We start from the raw sequence: 13,093 nt of genomic DNA on the forward strand, positions 1-13,093 counted from the left end.
ACTAGCAGCTCGAATGAAACCAGATCATTTTTAGCAGATGATAAGGTATGCATTTCTGGCGTACTTTTTCACGCTCAGCTAAGTGGTTGTAAACATAATATATCAATTACAGACAAGAGCTACTCATGACGTCACAAAGGGGTGGTATACATTTTGGTGAAGAGGCTTGTTGCTTATCAAATAGGCCTAGAGAATTGGTGAAGTGTTTTATAAATGTTCCGGCCCTGCCTAGCACCCTTCACCGAGTACTAGTGATGTCGCGTTTTATATTAAGCTTACAGTGTCGAGTTAATCCATAATATTCTTCAGAAATCATGTTCATGCATTGCGGGAGGTGTTCTTGTGTGTGAGTATAGAGAGGAAATTTAAGGTGTACATGCCCTTTTTTGTCTTCTTTTCTTTTTGAAGGGTTGTAGACAGATGTGTTACGAACTGTTTGCAAAGTAGAATGACGTAATGTCGTTTCATTTCAGCGATAATGAATTACAGGGGAGTCGCAGTAAAAACGAGGAAGATATGAAAAGAGAGAGAGAGAGAGGGGAGAGAGGGAGAGAGAGGGATAGAGAGAGAAGGAGAGGGAGGGAGAGAGGGAGAGAACGAGAGAGGTGGGAAGGGACAGGGGAGAAATATAGAGACAGACAGAGTGGGATAGAGAGGGAAGGAAAGAGAGAGAGAGGGGGGGGGGGGGAGAGAACACAATGAAAATATGAATGCAATACAGTTACTGAAATGCAGAAAAGATAAATTGCCCTTATCGTCCATTTCTGGTTCCACGCACGTTTGATTTCCTGTCATTTCCCATGCTGTGCTTCCCTTTCATCGCCTGATCGCCAAAATGCAGCAAACGACTTTTGAAAACTTTCCAAGCGATAATCGTTTACATCAGAATGATATAAGAACCATTAAACATGATTACTGGATTTTAACGCTCGCGGAAAAACAAGACAATAAACGTCACAAATACGTAAAAGCGATTTTTCTAAAAATAAAAATATGAAACACTGGAATTTTTCTATAAAGTCGTCAGGAACAAATTCTCTTTTCTTTTCTTTTCTTTTCTTTTCTCACGTCCTGGTTATAAACACTTGTTATTTCTAGCCATTCTTGAATCCAGTAATTGCGACGTTTAACTTCCTATAATTTGCGTGAGGAACCGAGACAACGTATAAACAAACACGTTAAACCAACTATTCCAGATATGTATTTAGAGATACCATTTCATAAATTATTGGCATTCCTTCACTTTCATACAAAGAAACATAAAAAATAGATAATTCATCAAAATCGTCACGTCTGATTTTCGTTTAGCGTCATGACAGTCATGTGTCATCATGGTAATAATTTTTTCTCTCTTTCTGTAATTTTCGCTTCCTTTTTTTCGGTCAAGTTATTCATGAAAGTAAAGAAGAGCTGTGGCATTTGCTGTATACCGTCTTCAAAAGAATTTTAAAAAGGCTTTTGAGACATCTTATTATTGCATAAAACTAGTATTCCTGTACCGAACATCCCAGACAATATTCATAAATCGAAATCAATGAAAGTTGAGTTTCTTCTACTTTATTGTCATTAATGTGACACTTGTTATGATTATAGTGAATTGTTATCTTCATGTGTATAGTGCAACATCAAGAATCATGTTATTTCCTGACATGTCCTATCCTTCATTAAAATTATTATTTCTTCTCTGTCTCTCGCATTCTCAAATAGTTTTGAGACAAAAATCACCAAGCTCTTAACAAGAAAAATTATGAATTTTATTACGTCCATATTGATTACCATAGTTTCAGACATAATATAGATTATAATGTTTAACATAATATAAAATGAAGCTCTTGAGCCTGAGAAGCTCCTCAAAGATACCACACTCCCTTACAATCTCAATTACCATAAAGCCCGACCGCTGAGGAGGAATATCATATTTTCTCTTTCTCTCTTTGTCTCTTCTTCTATTTCTTCTTCTAATTCATCATGTTTTTTTGGCCATTCGCCTACCTTTATCTCCCGCTCTTATTTTACAGATCTTCACTATCTTTCTTCTCTTTCCCTCTCCCTCTCTTTATATCTCTTGTCATGCTTGATCAAGACATAAATATTAATTTTATAAAAAGTTATCCAACTGCACTAGAATAGCATCAGAAATGAGATATTAAGTGCGGTTCTTTTATCATGTGATAATTTCTGACACCTCCTTTGGTTTATCAACCATCTTGCCCCAGAGCATTTCACGATATCTCATTATCTGCGAATTTCTAGCACTGAATAAAGGTCTTTCTTTTTTTAGTTCAATTCTCTAAAAGGAAAGTTCAAAGATTTTTTTTCACTTTTTCATAAAAGAAACACAAAAATTGATGAAAAAAAAAATCGTATATCAATTTCATAACAATTCACATAGCAAGAGGAACATGCATAATATGAACATTATTTAATTTTGGAAAGATAAAGAAATAAAAAATTCATAATCTAGCAGATTTTAGGTGCGCAGCTGATCGACCAGACTAAATTTGGAACAAAGTTTGAGTGATCCGTTTAAGTAAACACGAATATCTAGTACTCCAATTAAGAGTTGAATTAAAAGAAAATTTTGAGAAGGTTTCATTGTCATTTTTCTACGAACATCTCACAAATTTTCTTCATAAAAAGGAATACCAATATATATATTAAATGCACTGATAATTAGATATTGAAATCAAAATCTTTCTTTCGAATGAATTGTACTTTAGCTTTCCTAAAATGTCATTTTGCATCGTTTATAATATACCGTTTACTGACGCTTACCATAAGTTCCAAATAAAAAAAAGAAAAATGAAGGGGAAACAAATCACATAACAGGACCATCAAACAAACATCAAAGCGGAAAGAGGGGAATCATATGATATCATTTGCTGGGGCATCAGAATGAATCTCTCCTCCTACAAACCGGGAAAATGATGCCACGGAGGCAAGCCACCAAGGCAGTGATCTGAGGTGGTGAAATCGGATCGAAGAAAGCGGAAACTAATGCTTCAGTAAGAGGAGATTTGAAGAGGGTTCGTGACGTCACAAGGTGAATGCGGTTTCTTTTTACATTGGAGAGATGTTTTATTTATTGATACAGAACCAACACCGACGAGACGAATTCTGGAGGATGAAGGAGGAGGATATTATGATCACCAAAATAATTGAATATGAAATGAATAAGATGATGGCGTGGATCCTAATCAAATGATTGGTTGAAAGCGTACACGTGACCAGGCATGTATTTTGCTTTAAGCGTTATTTGGATAATGACCGGTAATTATCCCATTCTAATGACCGGTCATTATCCAAATCATGTTATAAAACATCATTTTATAAAAAAAAAAAAACAATCTTATAAAACAAGTATTATACATCATTTTGTTCGGGCAGTAGTAAAAATTACCCACACTCGGTACCTTAACAGTCCAAACACCCTCGGCTACCGCCTCGGTCGTGTTAGACTGTTCCAAAGGTACCTTTACTTGGGTAATTCTTACTAATGTCCTCACTGCTGTGTATTATTTGTATAATATATGTCTATTGTTATTATCTGTGTTATAACCATTATCCATCCGCACTTATATCATCACCTCAATCATCATCATTGTCACCATCATCATCATAATTATTACCATCATCATCATCATCATTATTACCATCATCATCATCATAATTATCACCATCACTATCATCATCATTATCATCATCACTATCATCATCATCATTATTACCATCATCATGATCATGATCATCTTTATCTTCATCACCACCACCACCGCCGCCACCACCATCATCAACAACAACAACAACAACCCTCCCCATCACTTCCAAGATCCATTTATCCCCCCTCCCCCTCCATTTTAAGAATCTTAGTTAGTTGAAAAGACAGTTAACTCCGGCCTATGATATTATGGTTGTTCATCGTACGTCGTCCTTTTTAAACACACGGCTGAACACAGAGGTGTTGATACCACTGAATATAAAATGACATACCCTTGTGTGGGAGCGGGAAGGGGTGCTTCCGAGACCCTCCTCTGCTTGATCGCTATGCTCCATTCAATATGTCACCATTCCTTTAAAGGGCCACACTAACCAAAACGGGCTAAAAATGAAGGAAAAAAAAACATGTAAAATATTTTTGACGGAGATTCCGAACATGACAATCTTAGAAATCATCAATAATTCTGGAATCTAGATTTAAAAATGACGACTCAGAACGCTCGGGAAAATGCCCAGTTTCGGAGCTGTATTGCGCAACTGTTTATGACGTCACTGCAGGAGCCTCTCCGGTGAAAAGGAGGGTGATTTAAACATTAAAATGTCTATGAAAAGGTAAACTATAATATTAATTGAAACTAAAAAGACATTTATCAAAAAAACAATAGGTACTTGATAATTCCAGTACGTTTCTGACAATGTCGTCATTCCTAATGTAAGATCCTTAGATGTAGGACAAATTGGACATGCCCGCAATGACGTCAAATGCGTCACCAAGGCCACGTGACCGTATTACCTTTTTTTTCGAGGGGCGTAGCCCAGTAAGCGTGAGAGCTGTGAAAAATGGATGGTTATTATCATTTTTTGGTCAATTTAGAGATTTTCTGAAAAATCAGAGGCTGGAATATTAATAAGTAGAGGTGTATTCATGTTTTGAAAAGCTATGTTAGTTGGGTTAGAGTGGCCCTTTAATTACTTAAAAAGGTCGTTTCCCCTATCGTCTTCCATGTAAAGCCATTGCGCACTAAAATAAAGGAGAAGAAAAACTGATGTCACAGATGTAAATAAATGGAATATAATACCGGATAGAGGGCGCCGTATCTGGTTCAATGGGTGTAGCCTTCACTGCTGATGAAACCATTGACTTGATTGAGTGGTCCTTCTTGATACACCAACCATATCACATGAAACACGATCACCATGACCAGAGGCGAATCGAGCATTTGGTACTGGGAGGGGGTACACATCAGAAAATTGGGCCGAAAATGTAGGAGGGGACTCAACAAGATGTTTGTGGAGGGAACAGTGATAGTGGCGGTTATTTTACCTGACAGCTAAGAAAGCAATAAATGCTTGTTAGTAAGGAACCAGGAGACCGACGGCTTAAGGTCCTCTCCGAATGACCTGGTAATGAGGATTAATGCCTTACCAAAAGGGCACTAGCGCATCGACTTGGTTTCGAACCCGGGTCACCGGATAACGAGACCATTGCTCTACCGACTGAGCTATCGCGCCTCCTCTGGACGTTACGTGTGCCACATTTTCATTTAGAAAAGGAGCACGGGCCTGTCTGCACCCCACCCCCACCCCCGCCACTGAATATGGTAAAATATAATGTAGATATGGCTGTTTAGTCTAGACGTCATCAAGAATAAACTAGAAATGCAATCGTGTCAGAACGATGTGCGTGCAATGACGCCGTGTGTCTACGTGTCAAACGAAAGAGCTTCTCTCGGACTATCCAGAGCAATTTGCATGAAGTCTGTAGCTTCTGTGATATTGGAGATAGGTAGGGCGAAAGAAAGGCATCAACAGTGACCTTGATGGGATGGTACTATGCCTACGAAGTTTGAAAGAAATTGGGATAGGGGAAAGAACCTAGAAAGGGCTCGCAAGCACTGCGTGCACAAACCAATGGGATTTGGTGCATGTTTGACATTGCAATCAAGTTCGTTGTGGGGGCCAAAAGCGTGAACCCGATATGCCCCATAGACAATGCGTGTAATGAATGGGCGGAAAACGTGCAGGATCTGTATTATGGCCGGAGTTAAATTGTTTTTTCTCTCTCTCTTTACGTCTCTTTATGGGCCGTATTTGGTATCATTAGAAAGAGAATTTCATGGTTGTTATTGTAAACCACTCTCTTTTTTTCTATGATAATCCTATCGAAACACGTGATGTAAAATAGATGTATAGGACAAAATGGCGTCTTGAATGGCCCCCTTGACCAATTTCAAAAATCCGGCCAAGAGGTGCCCTGCGTATTGGAACTCGGCATGTCACTGCAAATTTTCAAGGAAAAAAAAGGACGTTTAAGGGGCGAAAAGCAGTCTGAAAAAATGACGTCATAGCCGAAACGTGTTAGGTTCGGGCGGAAACTCGGCGGAATTCGTGTAGTGATCTTTGTTCAAATGCGATTTACTCACAATTTTCTGTGTGAACATATATAATACTTGGTATCATCCGAAAGGGCTCTTCATTGCGGTCAGTTTGACACCATTGTTAACTGCGCGCAATGTATTGCGCGCATTGAACGCGCTATTACGTAATCCATAGTAAATACATCATTTTTGGCGATAACTTTGCGCTGACATATTTGAATTTTACCAAACTTGGTAAACAGTTGTCACGTATATGGATACATATATCTGCCAAGTTTCATTGATGTAGGTATAAAGATCGCCATTTTAAAGCAAGTTGAAGTTATTTTGGAATTTTTCTCGAAAATGGCAAATTTGGAGGGCATTTTTCTCAAATTTGGTCAGTGTAAGGGTATATAATTTTGTATAAGGCTGGAAAGGGCATATCTTCAAGTATCTAAATCCAAAAAAGGGTACGGGTTTGCCAAGCCATTATGGAGATACGGCCACAGAAAGAAAGCCAATTCCCAGAACTTTAGAGGGCGCTATTTATGTTTTGCATAGTCATTGGAGCATGAAATTTGGCATGGCTATGTGCAATTATAAGATAAGGATAATGTGAGATTTAAACACAAAACGGAATTTATATGAGAAAGTTATGGCAGTTTTAGATTTTTAGGGGTCCATTTTTCAAGAATTTGAGAGATTTTTGACGGAGTCAGTTTCAGATTTGAATTTTGAGTACGAAGATGGCATTTTGAAGGTCAGGTCATACGTCGCAGATGAAAGAACATCTATTAGACTATCTAGAGGAATTTGTTAGAAGTTTGTAGAATCTAGGATAGTGGAGATAGGAAGGAAGACAGAAAGGCCTTAAAATGGACCAAAAACGGACAAAATGGCGCCTGGACGGTTATGCATGAGTGATTTCGAAAATCAAAGAATGTAGTGACCTTGATGAGATGTTAGAGACCATGCCTATGAAATTTGAAAGGAAAAGGACATGATGAAAGCACCGAACCAGGAATAACAAACACTACGTGCAAAACGAATGCGATTTCCTGACGATAAGGAACAGGAAAAGGAGGAAAAGGAGAATATTAATGGGGCAGAATGTGAACGAAAACAAGGCAATGACGAAGGTTCGTCATTGCAAAGAGTTCTCCATCCTTTCTTCTTCCCCTCTTACCATACCCATGACGAGTAAATGAAATCAAGCTTTCCATCATCCTCATTACCTAACTATGAGCAACCATTTGACCTCGTTTCGAGATGAACATCACATAAATCTCCAAGTCCATTTGGTATCTCACCATCCTTCTGACGTAAGGCTGACACAATTAGAAATGTAACATGATTAGATCTTGACCCCTCTAATGGTAGGTTACAGGTATGTTCCAAGAAATCTCAAAGAACAAAATTTGAATTGGCAACGCTGATGCTAGGATCTTAAAGTTAGGGGAAGGAGGAGGGAGAACAAGCTAAGATCAGTCATGATGAGAGGGCAAAGAAGTTACGAATGGGATCTAGGGAGTCTGACTGGTAGGCAAGGCCCTATGAAGGTGTGCTAAAAGATTTGCAGGATGAGTTCACTCACCGTGTATTTTTTATTAGGGGGGGGGGGGGGTGGGGTGAAAACCAACCAAGCCTTTGTATGATTTATTTGATATCAAACTCAATATATTTAAAGGCATTTTATATTATTATCATTGTAATGACATCACAATATTCAAGAAAGTAGAGGAGTATTTCGATATTTTAAGGACTCTTGGCAGCCTTCGATCCCAGCATATTGTGTTTTTAAACTTCATTGTTTCAGTTTACCTTATGCGGCGAACCAAAGAGAGTGAGGGGGAGGGGGTTGCAATTATTGTTAGAGAAAAAAAAAATTAGGGCTAAAATGGATATGTTCCTTGAAAAAAATGATAACGCACTGCGTCGTAGTCTTGAAAGTGTCGGCGGGATTCCTGAAATCTTATTCCTAGGGAAGGTTTTTTATAAGCTTCTTTAAAAAAAAAACACCCACAAACAATATACGTTATCGACATTAAAGCACTCACATTTTAACTGAACCCTCTCTTCGCTTTTTTTTACCCTGCAAGTTTGTTTCTTTTTCTTCATCATTTTTGTTTTATATAAAATGGAATAATTGACCTCTATTTCAAACGATTATATGTATCACACCTGCATCTTTACTATGTGGGGTCTTACAAAATAACCTCATTTCGTGTTTCATAAGCTATTTATATTTTGTAAGATAAGTATCTCCTTCTTATGCTTTTTACGTCTGCGTCTCCTCATCAATTGTGTATCCCATGGCGAATTCATCGATTATTCTTTATCATACGAATGGCTTTAAACAATAATAACACAATTATTGTTAAGGTACAGGTGCAGTCATTATATAACGATCATTAACCTCACCGTTTGTCCCCTACGGCAGACAGATCGGTTTTTATGGATCAGCTAGAAAAATAGAATTTTGTAGTTCATAATCACTGCTTCAAATTAATAGAGCAATACCCTGCCCCACCCAGTCACGTCCATAGGGCATACATGTACAATTATTTCGTCGACGTTCTCCTGGCAGAATTTTTTCGTTTATTTTTTCGAGATACCGTAGCGAGATTTTTTTACACATATTCGTGCTGACAATGACACTTGTCATGAAAAATATACCCCAAAATACATAAAAGTTACACATTGGCGACCTCTAGCTTCTAGCTCTGCCAGAATATGAGGTGACCGTTCCCAAATATGAGATGGATATTGCTCTAATTTGGGCATTTCCAAAATTCTAGGGGTTGCAGCCTTCCGACCCTCCCCAAGCCCCCCTCCCAATTCCGTATTGTTATGGTTTGATAGCTATTAATGTCGGTAAGGTGGGAAAGATTAGCATACCGAGAAAATATACATATTTATATTTTTATCATTGGTACTCTTACTATCATGCATCATCCTATTATTCTTATTTATCATACATCGTAGTTCTTGTACTCCATATTACTTGCATTTGTAATATCAATCATCCTCAATAAAACTAGGCATATATTGACTTAATCCCTACCGTTCTCCTCTCCGTCAGCCTATTTCTTATGTCAGTATTTCGTTTTTTTTCTCCCTCATGACTCTTCCCTTTTCCCCTCACAGGTTTCTCCTATCCAATATTTTCTTGCTCTTATCCATTCCGTCTCCTCCTCCTCTCTCTTGTCGAACTTATATCTCTTCTTTTCATCTTTCCTAATTCCCTTCCAATCCTTCTCTCCATTCATTCCCTCACTCTTTCTGCTCCTCCCCTCCTCCCCTTCTCCTTCTCCTTCTTATCCTCCTCCTTCTCCCCCTCCTTCTCCTCCTCCTTCACCTTCCTCCTCCTCTTCCTCCTCCTTCACCTTCCTCCTCCTCTTCCTCCTCCTTCTCCTTCTCCTCCTCCTCCTCCTCCTCCTCCTCCTCCTCCTCCTCCTCCTCCTCCTCCTCCCCTCCTCCTCCTCCCCTCCTCCTCCTCCTCCCCTCCTCCTCCCTTTCCAGCGGGAACCCCTGTTTGCCCTATTCGCAACGCGGGTTCGCGGCCGCATCGCCCTGTATTTGATTTCAATTATACCCAAACAAAAGAAGAAGCACGAGAATCAAGAGATTTCTTAACATTTCTGAGTTGTATTGAAAGGCAGCCAGGCGCGTAGCCAGGGGGGGGGCGGGGGGCGGTGGGGGCGGTCGCCCCCCAAAAAAAACGCCGGCCAAAAAAAAAAAGAGAGACAAAGAGAAGAAAAAAAGTAAGAGGACGTAGGAAGAAAAAGGGAAAAGGAGTCGAGAACGGTACAACGAATCGTCTTCTTTCTCTAATAATTTAATGAAACGTCAAAGCTTCCGCGCTTCGCGCGGAAAGGGGTAAACTGAGTTCAGATAAGGATTAAGAGTCGAGAACGGTACATCAAATCGTCTGCTTTCTCTAATCAATTAGTTAAACGTCAAAGCTTCCGCGCTTTGCGCGGAAGGGGGACTGAATACAGATAAGGATTAAGAGTCGAGAAAGGTACAACGAATCGTCTTCTTTGTCTAATAATAATACGTCAAAGCTTCCGCGCTATGCGCAGGAGATGGGGGACTGGATTCAGACAAGGAGTAAGAGTCGAGAATGGTACATCAAATCGTCTTCTTTCTCTAATCAATTAATGAAACGTCAAAGCTTCCGCGCTTCGCGTGGAAGGGGGACTGAATACAGATAAGGATTAAGAGTCGAGAACGGTACTTCGAGTCGTCTTCTTTGTCTAATAATACGTCAAAGCTTCCGCGCTATGCGCAGGAGGGCCGGACTGAATTCAGACAAGGGTCATGAGTTGAGAAAGGTACAACGAATCATCTTCTTTCAAACCCATCCCCTAGGGAGCGCGCTTCGCGCGCTCCTTTAGTGATTCGTACGCTTTGCGTGCTCACTACCGCCCCCCTAAAATGAAATCCTGGCTACGCGCTTGATGAAAGGGCATGGTGTTGTTGTCACTGATGTGATAACACCATTCATGGAGGTAAGAAATCATGTCATGTTTATTTCAGGCATCAGCTTACTGTGACACATGGCAGATTATAAATAGTATACCTAGATGTACTTTATATTGGTCAGAGTTCATTTATATCGCATGCACTTGTTAATTTATTGCACTGAAAGATGCTCAGTTATACAGTGACCCGGTTTACTGTATAGTATATTATTGGGATGGGGCACTGAATAGTTAAAAGTAATAGTTTATATCTTGTTGTCTTTGTCTGTGAAGTATTCACAGATCTATTCAAATTCAAATGAGATTATCTTGATGTTAAAGATACATTTTGGTAATTGGAATAAAGAGTTACGGTAAGTCATGAGCTCCTCCCTTATTGCTTAAAGATGTTATTCATCCTTATTTATGGAGAAAGTGAAATCCTCTCAATATTGGGCTATTCAGAAAGAGCAATTGTGAAAGGGGGGGGGCCTTCCAATTAAATCTAAAAAGAAATCCTTTCGCAAACCAATTTTTGTCGCCAAGTTCTTCTTTGTTAGGCTTGTTGATTGCGTTCAAGCAAACTTTGCAAAATCGGATTCGACTTCCAAAAATATTATGGCGACACACCTGAATATAATTTTACATGTATATGAAATTCAGAATGGCAATATCACTCTTACTTTTTAGAATTTTCCAATTTTCTAAGTACGACAATAAAGATTTCAAAGAAATCGTATAAAACGATTGATTAAGGAGACATAAAGTACTATAAATCATTTCTCTTGACACTCCGAGGAAAATAAAATTGGCAACTCTCTAAACATAGATGGATATAAAATACGTGACAATTTGACAGAGCAGGATACAGACAGTAGGATATGTTGGTTTTCCCAATCAACTGTCAACGGTATGTCGATCCCTACTCTCCAAAACACATTCTTGGTTTATATAAAGAGGCTATACACGCAGAGGCACTCCAGATGGCTTCACACCTCTTCTACACGTGCTGTTATGATAGCTTGTTATTTACAGTTATTACAAATCTTTGAGTGATATTTATTGGTAGGAGAGATGAACTTTATACCCTATTAGCATACTTGCTGTCACACAAACACTGCTCCAGGGAAGCCTGACTTGTAACTCAGTAACCCATCTTCTCTTTGAACCAAACCCTCCTGACTGCATGCATGGGCAGCTTTTGTTCTCTGTGAAAATTATGGCGTTGATACAGGGGGCAGGGAGGGGAAACGTGTCCCCTCCCTCCTCACATCGAATGGCGAAAAACAGAGAGAGGGAGAGAGAGAGAGAGAGAGAGAGAGAGAGAGAGAGAGAGTGAGAGAGAGGTGGGAATAGGGTAGAAAAAAAGATCAAGAAGATGATAATGACCTCCTATGACATTCTCCCCTAATCAGTTGATTTGTTCATGTGCAGTTCATTCTCTTAGTTAGACCGGTGCCCCTACCCCCTACCACTCCCCCCCCCCCCCCCCCCCCATTGTGCCAGGAGGCTAGCTACTGCAGTTTCCTCCATGACAAGAGCGACGCTACGCCAATGCTTTGTGATGGTATCTTAGGCATATCTAGGATTGAGAAATGATCCCAAGATCCCAAGAGATGTAACGATACAACTTAAAGATGACAAAAACCCCGAGAAAAAAAAATAATGGCTTAAGACAAGTTAGGCGGTTTTCAGATAGTGGGAGAGGCGCCAAACCTCACGTAGTCGAGAAGATCTTGATTTATGATTGATATAATGATACTTACAATTAAAATCTAATGTTAGTAACCTTCCATTCATGTGAAAAAGCATTACAAAAGCAGGTATTTATCCTTCACGTTTCATTTTTATGGATTTTATTTGAACTATTTTCCCGTTTATCAATCTTCTTACAATAATGTGTCCAGAGATAATGTGTGGCATGGTCTTTGGAAAATGAGAGGGAGAGAAAGAGAGAGGGAGAAGGGGTATGGGGAGGGTGAAGAGGAAAGCTAGAGAGAGAGAGAGAAAAAAAAAGAGGGGGTGGAAGAGAGAGAGAGACAGAAAGAGAAAGAGACAGAGAGATAGTGGAGAGAAAGAGATAGAGAGAGGGGGAAAGGGGGATAGTGATAGAAAGAGGGGAGAGAGGGGGAGAAAGCGAAGACAGACAGACAGAGAGAGAGAGAGAGAGAGAGAGAGAAACCAAGAGAATAATAGAGACAGGGCATTACAGACACTAAAGGAGTGTGCTTGAGAGGGAGATAGCGAGAGAGAGAGAGAGAGAGAGAGAGAGAGAGAGAGAGAGCAAGGTAGAGGGAGATACATCTCAACGTAACAGATTTCCATTAGCGCATCATACAAACAATATCCATGACAATCTTAAAATAACCCCAAGAGCTTCAAGTGGGTAATATGAATAACTCACACAGTTCAAAAGGCTTAAAATAGTAAAGGTCTTCTTTTCCCCTCTCTTCTCCTTTCCTCTTTTTCTTTTCTTGCACAACTTTATACGATCTATTATCGCTCGCTGCTCGAGCTAGAAGTGTTAAGTTGAGTTGAACGTACAAACTT

Source organism: Strongylocentrotus purpuratus, unplaced genomic scaffold, assembly GCF_000002235.5.
Source record: "Strongylocentrotus purpuratus isolate Spur 01 unplaced genomic scaffold, Spur_5.0 spur5_scaffold_15, whole genome shotgun sequence".
Lineage (NCBI taxonomy): Eukaryota > Metazoa > Echinodermata > Echinoidea > Camarodonta > Strongylocentrotidae > Strongylocentrotus > Strongylocentrotus purpuratus.